We start from the raw sequence: 18,967 nt of genomic DNA, 5'->3' as shown, positions 1-18,967 counted from the left end.
GTGCTCTAGGGAGAGATTTACTCAGGCATGCTGAGTTTTGCAATTCTCTCCTCAAAACTGGGGAGGTTTCCTGTAAAAAGATGTGTTTTAAGATAGGACCTGAGAAATCACAGACGGCTCACATCATAGGGGCTCCAAGAAATCATGCCTCGTCAGTGTCAACAGTTACCTTTAGAAAGTATAAAAATAACATTTAGTGATTATCCAAATTTCTTATTTTGTGGGGAGGTACTCAGGTTTATACCCTTGAGGAATGCCTATCCTGGGGCTTGGTATACAGCAAGCACTAAACGAATGTTAGTTGATTTTGAGGTAGGTTTTGCAGTTTCTTCATTAAGTATAGCAATGTACTAAATTTTGGTGAATGTGATTCTTTAATGCTGAGAGGGCAAGTAAAATCATCAAAAATGGGCATGCAGTCCAATCTTTGGCTATTACATAGGACTCCCATACATATGGTCCTGAACTTTTTCACCACTAAAGATAACTTTAAAAAAAAATTTTTTTAATGTTTATTTATTATTGAGAGACAGAGCGTGAGCATGGGAGGGGCAGAGAGAGGAGGAGACACAGAATCCAAAGCAGGCTCCAGGCTCTGAGCTGTCAGCACAGAGCCCGACGTGGGGCTTGAACTCACAAACCACGAGATCCTGACCTGAGCTGAAGCTGGATGCCCAACTGACTCAGCCACCCGGCCTCCCCTAAAGATAACTTCAAAAATTTCCCCTAGAGACGGCATTGCTTTGGAGGCTTGCCTACTAAACACATCACACTTATGGATTACTTAATTTCCCTATTTTAATTACAGATGAATGTTTCTGACAAGGTTCAGTTAAACATGAAATAATAATAATATTTGGTATGCCAGACATTGCTTGGCATTGTATCCTTAAGAAGTCTTTAATTCCACACAACAATCCCAGTGGTTATCATTATTAACTTCATTTTACAAAAGAGGAAACTGGGGCACAAAGAGGTTAAACTCACTCACGGTTGCATGACTAAGTAAGCATAATTCAAACAACTTGAGTCTCTACTACTCTATCCATTCTAGCGTTAAAACACCAGCGAACTAGTTTCACCATGAACATTACTATAATTCTACCAATCTTACGCTCAGGTATTTGCCTTTAAAAATGCAAATGTATGTGTCTATAAACACTTGCACATAAATTCTTATGGCAGCTCTACTTATAATTACCCAAAACTGGTAACAACCCAAATGTGGTACATTTCTACAATGGAATGCTATTCAACAATAAAAAAGGAACACCTATTAATATACACAACTTGGATGAATCTCAAAAGCATTATGGTGAGTGAAAAAAAAATTCAAGACTCAAAAGATTACATTCAGCCTCGCTCCATCTTATATGACATCCTCAAAGTGATAAAACTAGTGACGGAGCACAGATCAGTGGTTGCCAAGAGTTGGGGAAGGAAAAATGTCACTGAAGAGGTAACACAAAGGAGTTTTGGGGGGGGTGATGGAACTGTTTTGTACCTTGATTATGATGGTGGTTATACTGATCTATACATGTATCAAAATCCACAAGACTATGTATATCCCCTGAAAGTCAATTTACTGGATGATAATTAAAGAAAATCAAAAGAGGCCATCTTCTTTTTGGTCAATACTAATTTCTGTATTTTCCATTTACTCACAATACCACTCTACCTATCACTAACACTAGTTTTCAGATTTAAAAATTAAGAGTTACACTACAATGTGAAGCAAAGAACCATTACCAGGTCACACGTCCAAACTGAATGATGAGTTATCCCTTTAAATAAACATTCCTTAAAGGTTAAATGAATTTGTGTGCTTAGTGCCTTAAAAATACACGTATTTCAGTAAGTTATTAGACGGCATGACATCTGGCACAGAAATTTGCATAGTAAAACAAAAATAAGTAATCAAAATTAACCCTGGGAAGGACAATGTGATAAAATGAGGATGTTATAAGGATGTCATGGACAACCATGGCTCTTTCTACAGCTTTTCAATTTTTACTAGAATGCATCTCTAGTATATCTCTAGTATAACTACAAACAGAATTAAAATTTTTTAAAAATCCATCTAGATTGAAATGGAGATATTTCCCAAGTTGCAATATCCTTCCATCCAGAGGGTTTCCACTGCCTTTGAGAACCTCTTACTCCAATTACCAGGTCACGCTTGTATTCTACTCAACACCTACTGCCTCACTCATAGCACAGTGGGCACTTAAAATATCTGCTGAACTGAACTGCACCCGGAAATGTGGGGAATAAAAATGACAAACACATGGTTACTAACAAAACCTACACTGTGGGAAGACTAAATCAAGCTCTAATTTTGAATGAGGCAAATTATTTCTGAGCGCTAACGATGTTCTCGATAATTACAAAGGCATATATAGAATTCTGAAAGAGAGCAAGACAAACATATAACAACATACTGCCAGTGGTGTAGAGGTTTCTTTTTTTTTAATATTTGTTTATTTTTGAGAGAGTGAGCTCATGGAGGAGGGGCTGAGAAAGAGGGAGACGGAGGATCCCAAGTGGGCTCTACGCTGTCAGCACAGAGCCCGATGTGGGGCTTGAACCCACAAACCATGAGATGGTGACCTGAGCTGAAGTCGGATGCTTAACCAACTGAGCCACACAGGCGCCCCCTTAAAGCCTAAAACATGCAGAACTCAAACGAGAATCAATTACTCCTGGTTCCCTAGCCATAAAACCAGAACATGCAAAGAGGTGAGAAAAAGAAAGGAAAAACTAACCTGTGCTGAGTTTCTATGGGCCGTGCACTGCATTAGACATTTATATAGATTAAAACTCATTTTAGGACTCAGGTTTCAGCAGATTTGTAAAGGCCTGGAAAACCATCATTCTCACCATTATGAGAAAGAAGCTAGACAAACTGAAAAACCAATGACTCTTCTCAGACTTATCAAAGAATGGAGTACAGGGCAAACTACCATCCGGATATCTGAAGAGACAGATGCCTGCAGGAAGATACAGGATCTGGGCATGTAAACTGGTAGGAAGATTAAACCAGAAATTCTAACAAGTTACCGAAGGCCAAAGTATGGGATGTCATGAGAGTATGAAGCTCCTGGGTTCCACACGGGGTGGAGGAATTCCCATCCTCTTACAAGTTTTTCCTACAGGAATCCCACCAGGCTCTTAGAGAAAGAATCAGGGGAATCCCAGACAAAGCTCCCATCCTGGTGCCGGTTGGCTGAGGAAAACAACACCCACTGTGAAATCCACCCAGACCCCTTTCCTTTATCTCCAGTACAGAACAAAAGGCTTAATCTGTAGGGGGAAGGGCTTGAAACCCTTGGCTTCAGGACACTCAACTGCAGCTGGGGAAGAGGAAGACAGGAAAAAGAAAAAGAAGCTTCACCCCTGGAGGGCGAGCAGGAATTCTTGTAAAGGACATACTCAAGACCCAGGTTCCAATACCTGCCTAAGTCTGAGGTTTCATCCAGTCATCAGAAAACTCCCTCCTCCCCCCTGCCACCACCTGCCAAACCAGCTATGTGGTTAGTAACACTGGAATACAACTGGGAAGGCTAGGAGAGATAGCTCTTGGGAAACAGCACAAAGGAAAACCCCAAAGCCAAGCCGGAGTCAAAAAGAAGGTATCACTAGAGGAGTCAGAAATCTCTGGTGCCCTACCAAAAACAAACATCAAATACAAGCCAACTCCTGACTCGATTAACTCAAATCTCCACACTAAAGGCCTAGCAGAAGGACACCTGTGTTCTTCTCCAAACATATCAAATATTTACCTCAGTATCTCCTGCCCATGTTCAGTTTCAACAGCTTTCAACAGCTTTTCAGCCATGTTCAGCTTTTTATTATGAGGCATAGTAAAAGGCAAGGAAATATTCCAAGTGACAAAGCAATCATCAAATTTAGACTCAATATGAATACAGATGTTGGGACTATCTGGAATGAAATTTAAAAGAATTATGATTAATATATTAAAGACTCTAATGGTAGAGTTGCACGGTAGGCAACATGCAAGTCTAGATGAATAATTTCAGCAAAAAGAAAGGATAAGAAAGAAATCGAAATGCTAGAAAAAAAAAAAAGTTAAAAAACCCCAACATGCTCAAAAAAAGGACAAAAAACCCAACATGCTCAACAGAAGATTAGACACAGCCAAGGAAAGAATCTGTGAGCATAACGATCGAGTTTATTGGTCAGATCAATAAAAATTAAAATAAAAAGAGACAAGAGAGTGAAAAATTAGAACATGGCATGTAAGAACTGTGGGAAAATATCAAACAGCATAACATACTTGTAAACTGGAATTCCAGAGGAATAAAAAAAAAGAGAAAATTGAACACAAGAATGATGTGAAAAAATAATGACTGAGAACTCTCCAAAATCAGTGACAGACAACAATCCACAGATACAAGAAGCTCAGAGGAACACCAAGAAGGATAAATATGATGAAATTTTAAAAAGCCATATCTAGGCAAAGACAAAGAGCCTGAAGGCAGTCAGAGGAAAAAAAGACACATTAACCACATGGAGAAACAGGACAAAAATTACAGCCAATTTATCAGAAACCATGCAAGCAAGGCAACGGTAGAGTAATACGTTGCAAAGGAAAAGAACTGTCAACCCAGAATTCCATATCCCACAAAAATGTCCTTCAGAAGTGAAGAAACAAAGAAAGACTCTCAAAAGCAAAGAATATACTGTCAGCAGACCTGGCACAAAAGAAACATTAAGGAAAAATTCTTCAGGCAGAAAATTATGATTAAGGTAGGAGCTTGGATTAGCATAAAGAAATGAAGAACACTGGAAAAGTAACAAATGAAGGTTGAGTGTAAGATTTTATTTTCAAAATGATTGAAAAGCCAATTTTCAAGACTCCAGGCAAGGGCCAATCTTGTGAGGCCTGCTAAAGACAGCAAGCAGCATCAGGACTGCTATGGTAACTCTTTTCAGCACAAGAGGGTATATATATTTTAAAAACATACAGCTAACATCATACTTAATGGTGAGAGATGGAATGGTTTTCAAGATTGGAACAACTTAAGGATGTCCTCTCTCACCACTACAATTTTGGGAGAGAAGAAAAAAGTAAGAGTACTCGTGTTACCTAATTTTAAGACTTACCAAAAAGCAACAGTAATCAAGACAGTGTGGCAATAGCACAATAATGGACACACAGATCAATGCAACAGCATAGAGAGCCCAGAAATAGACCCACACAAGCATAGTCACATTTCTGACACAGGTGCAAAAGCAGTATTAATGGAGAACGGATAGACTTTTCAACAAGTGTTCTGGAACCCCTGGACATCCATATGCAGGAAGATGAGACTTGACACACACCTAATCTGGTGGGAATGCAAAATGGTAGAGCCACTTTGGAAGACAGTTTGACAGTTTCTCATAAAAACTCAGCAGTCCCACTCCTAGGTATTTACCCAAATGAACTGAAAACTTATGTTTCACACAAAAAAATCTGTATGCTAATATTTACTGCAGCTTTATTCATAATCACCAAGAAACTGGAAGCAGCCAAGTTGTCCTTCAACAGGTAACTGTATGAACTGTGGGGCATCCGTACAATGGAATACTATTCAGTGATAAAAAGGAACAGGCTATTAGTTCACATAAAATGGATGAATCAAGTAAAAGAAGCCAGACCAAAAAAGGCTATGTATTGTATGATTCCACTCGTACGAAATTCTGGAAAATGCAGGACTTCAGCTAAAAATTCAGAAGTGATATTCTGAAATTCTGAGGCATTTCTATGAGACAAAACTGACTGGATACATATATTTTTTAACAGCCATAGCTGTTGGGTGGGAGTCCATGGAAGTTCACATCACCATCACCATATATCATCTCTTTTTAAAATAAATGTATTTGGTTTTTAAAATGGGGTAATGTATTCACACGGCTTAAAATTCAAAAGGTACTTTTGACTTTCACCTTAGAGGAGGTGAAGGTGCAACTCTCTTTGAAAGTCCTCCCAAATCTGGGTTATAGGCCACCTCCACGATGCCTCCTAAGTTCGACCCCAACAAGATCAAAGTTGTAAACCTAAGGTGCACAGGTGGGGAAGTCAGTGCCATGTCTGTCCTGGCTGCAAAAATTGGCCCCTGGTTCTGTCTCCAAAAAACGTTGGTAATGACATTGCCAAGGCAACCAGAGATTGGAAGGGTCTAAGGATTACATTGAAAATGACCATTCAGAACAGACAGGCTCAGACTGAAGTGGTACCTTCTTCCTCTGCCCTGATTATCAAAGCCTTTCAGGAACTGCCAAGAGACAGAAAGAAGCAGAAAAACATTAAGCACAGTAGAAATATCACTTTTGATGAGACTGTCAACCTTGCCCAACAGATGCGGCACTGATCTTTAGCCAGAGAACTCTCTGGAACCATGGAAGAGATCCTGGGGACTCCCCAATCTGTGGTCTGCAAGGTTGACGGCTGCCACCCTCATGATATCACAGATAACACCAATAATGGTTCAGTGGAATGCCCAGCTAGTTAAGGACCACAAAGGAAAATATTTCAATAAAGGATCATCTGACAGCCAAAAAGAAAAAAAAAAAAGTCAAAAGGTATATACAAAAGTTTATGCAGTGAAGAATCTTCTTCCAACCCTCTACCCTGGCTCTATATGCCCTAAAGCTATCAGTATCTTGAACACTTTTCCAGAAATATTTTATGTCCAAGTAAGAAAAAATGTACATATTATACAGCACATATTATTGCCCCAGTAGCTATCACAAATGGCAGCATACAATACACACTCTTCCATTTCCTGTTTTTCTTAAGTTTGTACATCTTAGAGATCATGCAATATCAGTGTAATATTCTACTATCAGTGTAATAACCAAGCCTTGCTCAATACTTAGAATATTACTAATATTTCACTATCATAAGCAACATTCCAAGTAATATGCAAATAATTGTTGAATAAATTCTTCGATGTGTTTGCTGGGTCAAATGATACAGGCATTTATAATTTTGATGGCTATTTTCAAGTCACTGACTTTTAAAATGTCAGGGATTTTCCATTTTTTATTTTTATCCTAGGAGGAAAGAAAGGAAGCTAAGATTCTATCACCAGGCAATTTTCTGGAGGAATGTACATCGCTAAGATATACAAAGTGAGCCTTCTCCTCAGTTTCCCACACATGGTTCCTAGGGTCTAGTTGCATTTTCATGTAATATATTTCAGGCCACAAGCTGGTTGCAAAGCCTATTTCAGTTATGCGAAAGGTGTTAGTTACTTCAGAAAACTTCACAAGCAAAGGCCAAAGGCTAATGCCCCAAACTGCTGGTCACTGACCACTCACTTCACAGCACAATACTGGATTCTTCACTACAACCACAGGGAAGACTTTAAAGTCTTTTTTTAAGTGTTTATTTACTTTTTGAGAGAGAGAGAGAGAGAGAGAGAGAGAGAGAGAGAGAAAATATGCAAGCGCACAAGCGGGGGACGGGCAGAGAGAGAGAAAGAGACACACAGAATCTGAAGCAGGCTCCAGGTTCTGAGCTGTCAGCACAGAGCCCGATAGGGGGCTCGGACCCAGGAACCTCGAGATCATGGCCTGAGCCGAAGTTGGAAGCTTCAACGACTGAGCCACCCCGGCACCCCAGAAGACTTTAAAATCTTGACCAAATGAAACACACCTAGAGGGAATCCTCTGTCTTTATTATAATGCCCAAATAAGGATTTCTTCTCAGGTAAAAACTATAAATCACATAAAGGTTATAAGGAAAGGCTGCAAATGTTTCTCTCATCTTTCAGGTAGTGATGGATTTCCAATTAACTATCCTTTTGCTTGACTACAAAATGCAGTACAGCCTAGTACACTAAGTTTTTGTAATAAAACTTGAACAGGAGGTTGAGAAAACCCACGAATTCCTTTGTTAATAGCTACACAAAATCAGTGAGCAGTCAAGCCATTCACAAGAATATTTACATCCAGAGCACACTGTCTCCCTTCAGTTTCCTTCTGGAAAAAAACACCACTCAGCTCCACACTCAGTAGAAGAGAAGATGGCCCAATTGTATTACTTAATCTCAAGAATACAGTACATTTAGAAATGAGTGTTTAACAAGATTTATCAAAGGAAAAGAGGTTACATTAATAATTATCTTGCATTACTTAAGTAATGGCCCCCAGTTTTTTTTTTTTTTTGCATCTCCTTGAATTTGCACCTTTAATTTTATAAGTTTACTTATTTATTTTGAAAGAGAGAGAGACAGAGAGCTAGCGTGAGCAGGGGAGGGGCAGAGAGAGAATCCCATGCAGGCTCCACACTGTCAGTATAGAACCCCATGCAGGGCTTGAACTCACAAACTGTGAGATCATGACCGGAGCTGAAATCAAGAATTGGAGCCGAAATCAAGAATCGGACGCTTAACCAACTGAGCCACCCAGGCACCTGGTGTTTGCACCTTTAGATGTCTCCCTCCCACTATGACTCTGGGCTTAGCCAAGGAAGGACTTCCCTACTTTGGCTGATGGGACAATACCAAATATGACACAAGCAGACACAAGAGAAGTGCTTGTACACTGGAGCTTGCTCTTGCTGGCTACTCTTTGTGTCTTTGAGACCACAATGTTAACCCATCCAGACCAGCCAGCCGAAGGAGGGACCATTTGGAGTGGAGATGAGCCATCCTTGCTTAGGGCCGCCTAGACCAACCGGCCTGACAAGCACCAGATGTGTGAGCAAGGCCAACCTAGATCAGCCAACCACCCTCCCTGCCCCCCAAAAGCTAACTGACATAGGCTACTTCAAAATAAGTATGTTTGCAGTCTGGTACATATGGAAAGGGGAAGAGAACACTGGTTTTCCTCCTGTGAAGTTGATTCTGCACAAAAGAAATAGTTTCAAACAGAAAAACCTGCAGTACCTGGACGAGAATAAATAAATATATAAGTACTGAAAAAATGTCTAAGTCTTCCCAGATTCTCACAAATGTGCTGTCTGCCATCACAGATGGCACACACCAAAAAAACAAAAAGCATTAAAAATTTCCATTTAGTCACTGAAGCATCTTTATCATGATATATTTAAACCAAAGTCTTATACTCAACAGTTCCATTTCTAACACAACTCAGGTTTCCAGGAATGACTTCTCCCAATTTTACTTTTTTCCCCATTTGACAGGGCTCAGTGAAAGCTGAAAGACCTCCCTTACTGCAGCCTAAAATGCATCAGATATATAAACCTAATTAAACCTTCTAGAAACAGTCTGCAGGACCAGCTTCTTCCAGCATCACAGCAACTCTTTTTAGCCGTGTTAATGGTGGGCAGTAGAAACTGCTTAAGATCTACACATTTGGGCCAGAAACACTGCTTCCACTGGATCACAAAGTGGGACACTGAAGGGGAAATGACTTATAGGCTACTTTTGTTTAAGCCTCACTAGATGTTTTTCTGGATTACACACACCACACCACCACACCCCCCCCCCAACACACCCCATATGGTTTAAGGTGGAAAACACCTTCCAGCAGCCTCCCGTTGCCCTTGGAATAAAATACAAGCTGCTTAATGAGGTCCCATAAGGCCCTGTCAATCTCCCCCTGCCTACTTCATCTCTCTTTCCCCAGGTCCTAGCCAAACCTCTGTGGATCCTCTCCACATCTCTCTCCCACCTCAGTGCCCTCACAACACCTGGTATTCCCTTGGCCTGGCAATCCCTCCTCCCTTTTGCCTTGCTTATTCCTGCTCATTATTCAGGGTCCAGGGAACCTTGCTAGTCTCCCTTACAAAAGCATTCTACCTCTTACTTGCTGTGTGACCGTGGGCAAGTTAGCTTTGCCTCATACCTCACAGAGATATACTATATTAAGTACCTTAGTACAGTGCTCAGTACACAGGCAATGGTCAACAAATCAGAGCTACTGTTGTTATTATCCCTTATAGTGATCTTCATCATAGCTCTCAGTACAATTAGCAATTACATATATATTTGTAGGAAAAATAGAAACACTCCCCTGCATCCCACTTTAATACCTAATACTGCTCATGCTATTTCCCCACATACTGCATTTCTTGCGGGGGGAAGATAAAATGAATGTTTACAGAGCAATTTTGACCTCAATTAATTATTACCTTGGAGATGTGGTTAGGCAGATGAAGAAACTGAGGCATAGAGAAGTACCGGCCAAGATCAAGTGGCAGATTCAAATCCAAGTTGGCCTGAACCCACAGCCTGTGCTGTATACACCACCAAAGGCTTCCCCAATCATGAACTTTGTTATCTAAGAGCAGCAAGCCTCAGAGAAGATGGATCTTCACATTCTACTCCCAGGTATCTACTCTTCAGATCCTTAACGAGTCTGGTATTTAAGCACTTCCTGTAAACTCCTTCAACCGAATTCCGCCCGCGCCCCCCCCCCCCCATAGATTTCCTTCTTCCTTTACATTGGATGTTGAACTCTCAGTGGGATGAGTTGTCTTTCACCTCTTATACCCCTAGCAAACAGTAGGCACTTAATACACATTTGCTGAACGAATTAAATGAAAATGTTGGAGAATACATTACGGCTGCAAAGTTGGAGTGGTGGAGTGGATTTTCATAACAATTTTGAAGTTTGGCATAGTTGGCAACAAACTTGACATGAAGGATGACAAAAGTAGAGTTTATCATAACCACTTTTACAACTGATAATGATTTCTATATGTAGCACCATACATTGATTTCACCTGACTTACACATATGCCCTTTACAGCTATAGGTAGACGCCCCTCTACCTCTGGGGCCCTGCATCACCACCAAAGTTCTGCTATACTCCACTGCTACACTTGAGCCACCCTTCAGGACAGGATGCCCTTGACAAGTGCTAATCTGGCAATGGTTACTTTCAGATGGTTTAGAAAAAGAAAGAACAAATGATAAAGCAAGTGGGAGTGAACTAGTAATAATTAGTGACCTTGGGTAAAGGGAATACAGAAGTTCTTTGTACTATTCTTGCAATATTTCTGTAATTATAATCAAAATAAGAAGCTTTTAATGTTTATTTTATTTTTGGGACAGAGAGAGACAGAGCATGAACGGGGGAGGGGCAGAGAGAGAGGGAGACACAGAATCGGAAACAGGCTCCAGGCTCTGAGCCATCAGCCCAGAGCCCGACGCGGGGCTCGAACTCACGGACCGCGAGATCGTGACCTGGCTGAAGTCGGACGCTCAACCGACTGCGCCACCCAGGCGCCCCGAAGCTTTTAAAATCTAATAAGAAGAACTGTCCCAGGAGACTCCAACACACAAGGTCTGGCTGGTGTACTGGCCATGCTGATACCATATTCTCTTGTCAGCTATTCCAAAAAGCACATTCCAGGCTTGGATTTCCTTGCCTGTCAGCCAACATCAACGGACAAGGAACTCCTTGGGTAGCAGAGCTCAGCTATGGCCTCTGGGTTGTGATGGAGATTAAATTATTTACTGCTTAAACAGTATTAACGAACACATGGGTATCTCCTATTGGTCAAAACCTCAGTACCATTTCCCCATACCAGGCACCCTACATACTTTCTTCAGTTGACTGCCTTCTGAGTTACTTTTCCCAAGCTTAGCCATGGGGTCAGGCAAATTCTTCCCAGGACCCTTCTTTCTGTCCCCCAAGAGAACCACAGAGGCAGTTTTGATGATAAGAGCTTTACTGCTATTGTCTATGGAGAGACCTACAGGCAGGAGGCAAAAATAACCATAGAGGAGTCACAAGTATTTCAGAAAACAAAAAACTCAATGTGGTAGTTACTTGGTCTCCAATGAGCATTTGCTAACACCTTTTTATTCACTAATTATTTTTACCCATTCATCCTAGACTCTCCCCCACAAACCAGAATGCTTCAGCTTTCCCAGCCACTGTAACTGAACAACAGTGAGAAACTTCTAAACCACTGAAGTGTCCTCATATTAGCCACTTCAGAAGAGTGCCAGATGGGTGTCACCCAACACTCACCCCTCACCTATAAGGTGAGGTAAGTTATTCCTTGATGAGATTTTTCTTAAAAAGTTTTTAAACTTTATTTGAGGGGGGGTAATTAGGAAGTGGAGAGGGAGGGAGAGGGGGGAAGGAGAGGGGGGGAGGGGGAGAGGGGGGAGGGAGAGAGGGGGGAGGGGGAGGCAGAGAGGGGGAGGAAGGGGGAACAGGGGAAGGGGGAGGGGGAGGGAGGGGGAGAGGAGAGGGAGACATGGGGAGGAGGAGGGAGAGAATCTTTTTTTAAAAATTTTTTTTTTCAACGTTTATTTATTTTTGGGACAGAGAGAGACAGAGCATGAACGGGGGAGGGGCAGAGAGAGAGGGAGACACAGAATCGGAAACAGGCTCCAGGCTCTGAGCCATCAGCCCAGAGCCTGACGCGGGGCTCGAACTCACGGACCGCGAGATCGTGACCTGGCTGAAGTCGGACGCCCAACCGACTGCGCCACCCAGGCGCCCCATAGGAGGGAGAGAATCTTAAGCAGGCTCCACTCTCAGCACAAAGTCCAATGCTGGGCTTGATCCCACAACCCTGGGATCATAACCTGAGCCGAAATCAAGATTGGATATTCAACCGACTGAGCCATGCAGGCACCCTGAGACTTTTTTTTTTTTTTTTAATGTAAGCCAGCATATGATCTCTACCCTCCTCAGATAGATCCTGTTTTGTATAACCTCCATGAGGAGGTAGATGCATTATGTCCTATGATAATAGGACCTCTGTATCCCTGATCAAGGCTTATTAAGAGCCCTCTGTAATGCCATGCCTTTACAAACACCCGGTGCCTCCTGCCTCCCCCAACGTCCCCCAAAATACTTGCCTAGTTTTCCAGTCAGACCTCAAAGTAGTGGGCAAAAAGACGAAATAGACTGGTGTAGCTGAGGAGAGAAATGGATTGTTATGGTTGGTGGAACACAAGGGAGGGAAAAGACAAACATTATCAAAGGAGAGGATCATACCCAACCTACCAGCCTCACATCGTTTGTTCTTTATTTTTACTTTCACTAACCCATGTGTCTCAACTTTGAGAGCTCCGCGTCATAACTTGTCCTTCTCAGAACCTCATCCACAGGCCAGAAGGGGGAACACAGGCACCCCTAAGGCTGCTTCCACGTTACTCCTGGCTCTCACAGCTGATCACAAACACCTCAGGAAGGAGTGGAAGGCCCTTCTCCACTTTCTCTTACCTGTGACCAAGATTCACAGGCTACTCAAAGTGAGAAGGCACTCATCACACTGCCAAGGCACAGCAACATGACTCAGAAAGGAGGGAGACAATGTGTGGGTTCTAGAACCAGACCTGCATCCCAGAGTATCCCAGGACTGATTGGATGAAAAATGCAAGGAGCTGTTTCCAGGCAAAGATACTGGGTTAAGAACTCTTCTCTAGCAAACAAAATTGTAGAGAAGAGCACAGCTAAAGAAAAGGTGGCAATGATGGTAGCTAATACTGAGAAGCACATCCCCAAAATCTCATGTAATCCCTTCACCCCTTTGAAGAGAAGTATTATCGTTTACGATTCGAGTATTTCAGCTCAGAGCTCACTTTAAACGAAAAAAGAAAACGATGTTGTAGAGGTAAAATGCTCCTAGGCTAAACAAAAAAGAAAAAAAAATCTATTTTCACTTATCCGGAGAGTAATCACATGATGCTATAAAAGCATGAAAACTAGGTATTCAAAGGGTACAGAGGCAGGGATCCACATTCCCATTGTTTACAGATGTTATAAAAATATTAAATTAAATAAAACACAATGCTTTGTTCAGACCGACTCCTTTCTCACCCTCACCCCCATCCCCAGGCTGGCAAGAAGTGGCTTCAGGGAAGGTATTTAAGAGAACTACTCTGGGAAAGTGGATTCTGAGTTGCTTAAACTGAGCCAAGATGTTGTGCAACCAGTCTTTACCTAAATTATTTTCCATTACTTTCCGAGTTTAGAGAGAAGCAGACAGTTATCTTTACCGGACTGAATACAGAGAATGAGGTCGCTCTTCCCTCCAGGCCACTGAAATCACCACCAACACGGTTTTGATTTCTTATACAATCAGACGGCGTCCGGAGTGGGGGGGGGGGGGGGGGGGGGCGGGGATCCCATCCTCAGTATCACAGATAAACGGTTCTCACATCAAAAAACCTTGCGCACATCTGAGGGCATGATTTCCTAGCAACTCAGAAAGTCAGAGAAGCGGCCAGACAAGTTTCTTGCCAAATGCCTGGGAACTACATATGTCCCAGGGCTACACAATGATACCAACTTTTAAACATGCCTTCACATACCACCATTACAGTCACTCACTCGAGATCCCGCCCCCCCCCACACACACCTCTCCTCACAAATAATAAACGCAGGTTGCCCTGCGCAATTTAAAGCCAGACTTCACCGAAGCCGTGGCTCTGAAAAGCGAGAGAAAAAGATTGGAGGGAGGCACGCTCTCACTCTCTCTCTCTCTCTTTTTAAATCGATCGCCCCACGGCCGAGGGAATAAAACCAACTCGATCGCTGGAGAAAAGTTAACTTTGCCGTGCCCAGCGGTGGGAAAATTTTCCCGTAAGATTCGCAAAGCCCTCCCGCTTTTCCCACCACCCCCCTCCCCCCCGGACCGCCCGGCGCTCGGCGGTCGCCGCGGCCCCGGACCGGCAGCGCCCGAACAATGACGGGAGGGGGAGGGAAAGTTCGCTAGCCCGCGGGGCGCTCACGCTCCTGCTCCGGGGGCACCCGGGCTCCCCCGAGCCGCCCGGCCCCCCTCGCCAAGCACTCGGTTCCGCACGCCCCCCAACACCGAAACAGCCAGGGGCGCGCCCCCGCTCCCCGGAGCATCCGGCCCCGGGGCGGCCCGCAGAGCAGGTCCTCCCGCCGCGGGGCTGACCCCGGGAGCCCCGAGACCGGGCAGAGCACAGAGAGGGAGGGGGCGCCGGGAGGGGGCACCGGAGGGGACGGCCGCAACAGTTATGGCGCTCAATTCCTGCCCGAGCGGAGCCGTAGCCGAGCCCGAGCTCCGGCGTCCGCCCCCCGCCCCCCGCCCCCCGCGTCGGCCAGCCGGCGCTCCCCCGGCCGACTGAGGGGCCGGCGGGCACTTTACCTCAGCCCACACACGCTCTCGGCCCGGAGACGCCGGGGACGCCGGAGCGACCGCGATGTGGGGCCGGGGCGCCCCGGAACGCTGCGAGGCTGGGCCGGGACGCCGCGCTCCGCGGCGCCCGCTTCCACTCCCCGAGGCCGCCACTCCCGCTGCCCACCCGGCGCGACGCCCCCAGCCCCGCTCGCCCCGCGTCCGGCTCCGGTGGCGCCTACCTTCGCGCAGCTAGGTCGCGGCTCCTTCCTTCCCGGCTCCACACTCGGGCCCGGCAATGTGCCGGGCGAGTCCGGTAGGGGTGGTAACCGCCCCCCTAACCGCTCGCTTTCTTCTCTCCCCTCCCTCGCACCTGCCCCCTAATCTCCTCCCCACCCCCGCCCCCCGCCCCGCCGCCTGATCCGCCCGGGCCGCCCCCTGCGCTTCAGCTCCCGCCCTCGGCCCTCGCCCGCCCGGCCCGTCAGGCCTCAGCGTTGGGCCGGCGGTTGGGCGGCGGCGGCAGCGGCAGCGGCGGCGGCAGCGGCGGCGGTGGCGGCGGCGGCTGAAGCGGCGCGGAGCACTATTGTATTCCTGACACTGTGCGCTCCCACGCTCCGCCTCTTCCCCTTCCTTCCAGCCCCCCCCAATCACCCCCCCACCCCAACCGCCGGCCGCGCTCGCCCTACCCGACTGGCTCCCCGCCGTCCGCCCGCCGCGCGCTCTTCTGGCGGGCTGGGCGCCGTCGCCACCGCCGCGCGCCTCGAGGCTCCGCCCCCTGAGTGCTCCCGCACCCGCGGCGTCGTGCTCCAGGTGGGTTCCTCTCTGCTCCTGCTGGGCGCGCTGCTGCCTGGGGGGAGCCTCAGCCCGGATAAGTGCCTGAGAGGACGATGGGGAGGTGCCCTGGCTGTGCTGAAATACAAACTAAGCCTTTCGTGGCCCTTTTCAACTCTAAAGTTCTGTAAGTGGACCCTCATGTATAAAACTCATTGTGGGCCACTGTTGATTTAAGTTGTTTGCGCTTGAATTACCTATAATAATAAAGCCAGGGTGGCTAGGAACAGAATAAATTTATTCAATTGCCAGCACAAATGGCCTGTGATGCTGTGTGGCTTTTTGAGGTGTCAACGTGGTTAGGCTACCGCCCCAGTTATTCAATCAAACATTAATCTACGTGTTGCTGTGAAGATATTTTGCTGATGTAACTAAAGCCCCTGATCGGTTGATTTAAAGTGAGGGAGATTATCCTGGATAATCTGGGTGGGCCCGATCATTCCTTTCTGACTGCATGCCCTACAGATTTTGGATTTGCTTAGCCAGCCTCACAGTCGTGTAAGCCAATATCTTTGAATGAATGAATGAATAAATAAATAATGTGTGTGTGTGTGTGTGTGTGTGTGTGTGTGTGTGTGTGTAAAATGTTTTATTGGTTGGCTTCTCTGGTGGAATCCTAACTCATACAGATGTTTAAGCAACAAACCCTTTATGGTTTTCCTATCTGGGTTTGGAAATGGACCATGTACAATTACCATGAACTCATATTGTCATTTTCATTTACATTTCTTGGCTAGACAAAAATGTAGGCTCTCCTGTATTTTGTCTGACTTACATAGTAAAGCTGTAATTCCGTTTCATAATACACAAATGTGTGAGTTCTAAAACATTCATTGTCCTCCAGATTTACCTTGTCTTATTAACTCATTTTGAAATAATGATAGATCCACAGGATCTGTAAAAATATTACAGGACAGACCCATGTACTCTTCACCTAGTTTCCCCCAGTGCTAATATCTTACATAACCAAGATATTGACATTGGGACAATCCACAGACCTTATTCAGATTTCACCAGTTTTACATGCACTAATTTCTGTGTCTGTGTATATACTACTACACAATTTTATCATGTGTAGATTTGTGTAACCACCACAATCAACGGTTCCTCCACAACAAAAATTCTTCCTGCTACACAACATAGTCACAGTCCCCTCCTTCACCTACCCTAAACCCCTGGCAACCTCTAACATGTTCCCCATCTCTATAATTTTGTTATTTCAAGAATATGGAAATGGAATCATGCCTTTTGAAATTGGCTTTTCTTCATTCAGCATAATTGCCTTGAGATCCACCCAGGTTGCTGCCTGTATCAATAGTTGATTCCTTTCCCCTGCTAACTAGCAGTGTTGTTATGCTTTGGTGTTCTACAGTGTTTACGGTGCGTTTTTTCACCCGTTGAAGAACATTTGGATAGTTTCCAATTTTTGCCTATTAAGAATAAAACTGCTATGAACAGTCATGTAGTTTTTTGTGTAAACATAAGTTTTCCTTTTTCTGCGACAAATGTCCCAGAGTGCAATTGCTGGGTCAGATGCTAAGCGTAAGGTTAGTGTTACAAGAAACTGCCAGCATTTTCTAGACTGTCTGTACCATTTTACATTCCCACCAGCAATGTGTGAGAGATCCAGTATCTCCACATCTTTGCCAGCATTTGGTATTGTCACTATAATTTTATTTTAGCCATTCTAATGGGTGTCTAGTGATCTCTCTTTGTTTTCAATTGCACTTCCCTAATGATGTTGACATTTTTTCATGTTCTTATTGGCCATCTGTATATCCTCGTTGGTGCAATGTCCGTTTATGTCTTTTTTCTATTTTCTGATTGTATTGTTTGCTTCTTACTGTTAAATTTTGAGAATTCTCTATATATATTCTAGATACAAGTTCTCTGTCAGATACATGGTTCGCAATTTTTCCCCCAGTCTGTAGCAGTCTTTTTATCTTCTTAAGGGATTTTGCAGCCCCAAATTTTTCATTTTATCGAAGTCCAACTTCTGCGTTTATTTTTAATTTTTTTAATGTTTATTTATTTTTGAGAGAGAGACAGAGTGCAAGTGGGGGAGGGTCAGAGAGACAGGGAGACACAGAATCTGAAGCAGGCTCCAGGCTCTGAATGGTCAGCACGGAGCCTGACGCGGGGCTCGAACCCACGAACCATGAGATCATGACCTGAGCCCAAGATGGATGTTTAACCCACTGAGCCACCTAGGCACCCCTCAATGTCTGCATATACGTATTGTCCTTTCCGTGTCGTGTCTAAGAAATTTTTTGCCTAGCACCAGGTTCCACAAATTTTCTCTTCTATTTCCTTCTAAAAGTGTTGTAGTTGTATACTTTACTTTTAAACCATGATTCATTTTGAATTTTGCTATAAAATGTGAACTTAATGAGGTCGAGATTCATATTTTTTTCTATAGAGGTCTGATGGCTCAAACACAACTTGTTAAAATGACTCTCTTTCCTCCGTTGAATTGCTTTTGTCAAAATCAGTTGGGCATGTTGTGTTGGACGAATGGTGTGGGGATATTTTTGGTTCCCTATTCTGTTCTGTTGTTCTTATGTGTCTACCCCTCTGTGAATATCAAAGTTTAAATTACTGTAGCTGTATAGGAAGATTTAAAATTGGGTAGAGTGATTCTTCCCACTTTATTCTTCAAAATTGCTTTAGCCATTCAAGGTCATTTGCCTTTCTATATAAATTTTGGAATTAGCTTGTTTATATCTGCAGAAACTCTGCTGGGATTTTTAAAGGGACTGTGTTAAACTTACGGATCCATTTGGGGGAGAATTAACATCTTTATTATATTGCATCTTCCAGTCCACGAAGATGATTTGTGTGCCTCTGCATTTATTTAGATCTTTGACTTCTTTCCTCAGCATTTTGGAATTTTCAGCACGCGGATCCCATACGTGTTTTGTTCATTGTACACCGTATTTCATTTTCTTTGGAGTGATTACAAATAGTATTGTGGGAGGGGTTTCATTGCTCATTATCAGTATGTATATAGAAATGCAATTAATCTTTGTGTGTTGATCTTGTATCCTTTGACTTTGCTGAACCCATTTTTTAGTTCTAGAAATTTTCTAGTAGATTCGTTGGGAT

The 18,967-nt window shown here is 44.0% G+C and overlaps 1 protein-coding gene and 1 pseudogene across 8 annotated transcripts in view; one reads left to right on the top strand and one right to left on the bottom strand.

The window, feature by feature from the left end:
- Positions 1-15,755, bottom strand: part of JADE3 (jade family PHD finger 3) — a 137,433-nt gene extending 121,678 nt beyond the window's left edge. For 2 of the 8 annotated variants that reach the window (XM_045473245.1, XM_045473252.1), the window contains exon 1: positions 15,718-15,755. The gene's annotated coding sequence lies outside the window, so the exon portion shown is untranslated. Of the gene's footprint in view, positions 1-12,800; positions 12,859-15,273; positions 15,410-15,717 lie in introns of those variants that run through there. The other 6 variants (XM_045473247.1, XM_045473249.1, XM_045473246.1 and 3 more) reach the window with 6 other exon arrangements.
- LOC123595448 lies at positions 5,508-7,316 on the top strand (annotated as a pseudogene).
- Positions 15,756-18,967: the final 3,212 nt, after the last annotated feature.

Source organism: Leopardus geoffroyi, chromosome X (assembly GCF_018350155.1).
Source record: "Leopardus geoffroyi isolate Oge1 chromosome X, O.geoffroyi_Oge1_pat1.0, whole genome shotgun sequence".
NCBI lineage: Eukaryota > Metazoa > Chordata > Mammalia > Carnivora > Felidae > Leopardus > Leopardus geoffroyi.
The sequence above is the reverse complement of the archived record's forward strand: the minus strand, read 5'-3'. Positions and strand labels throughout refer to the sequence as shown.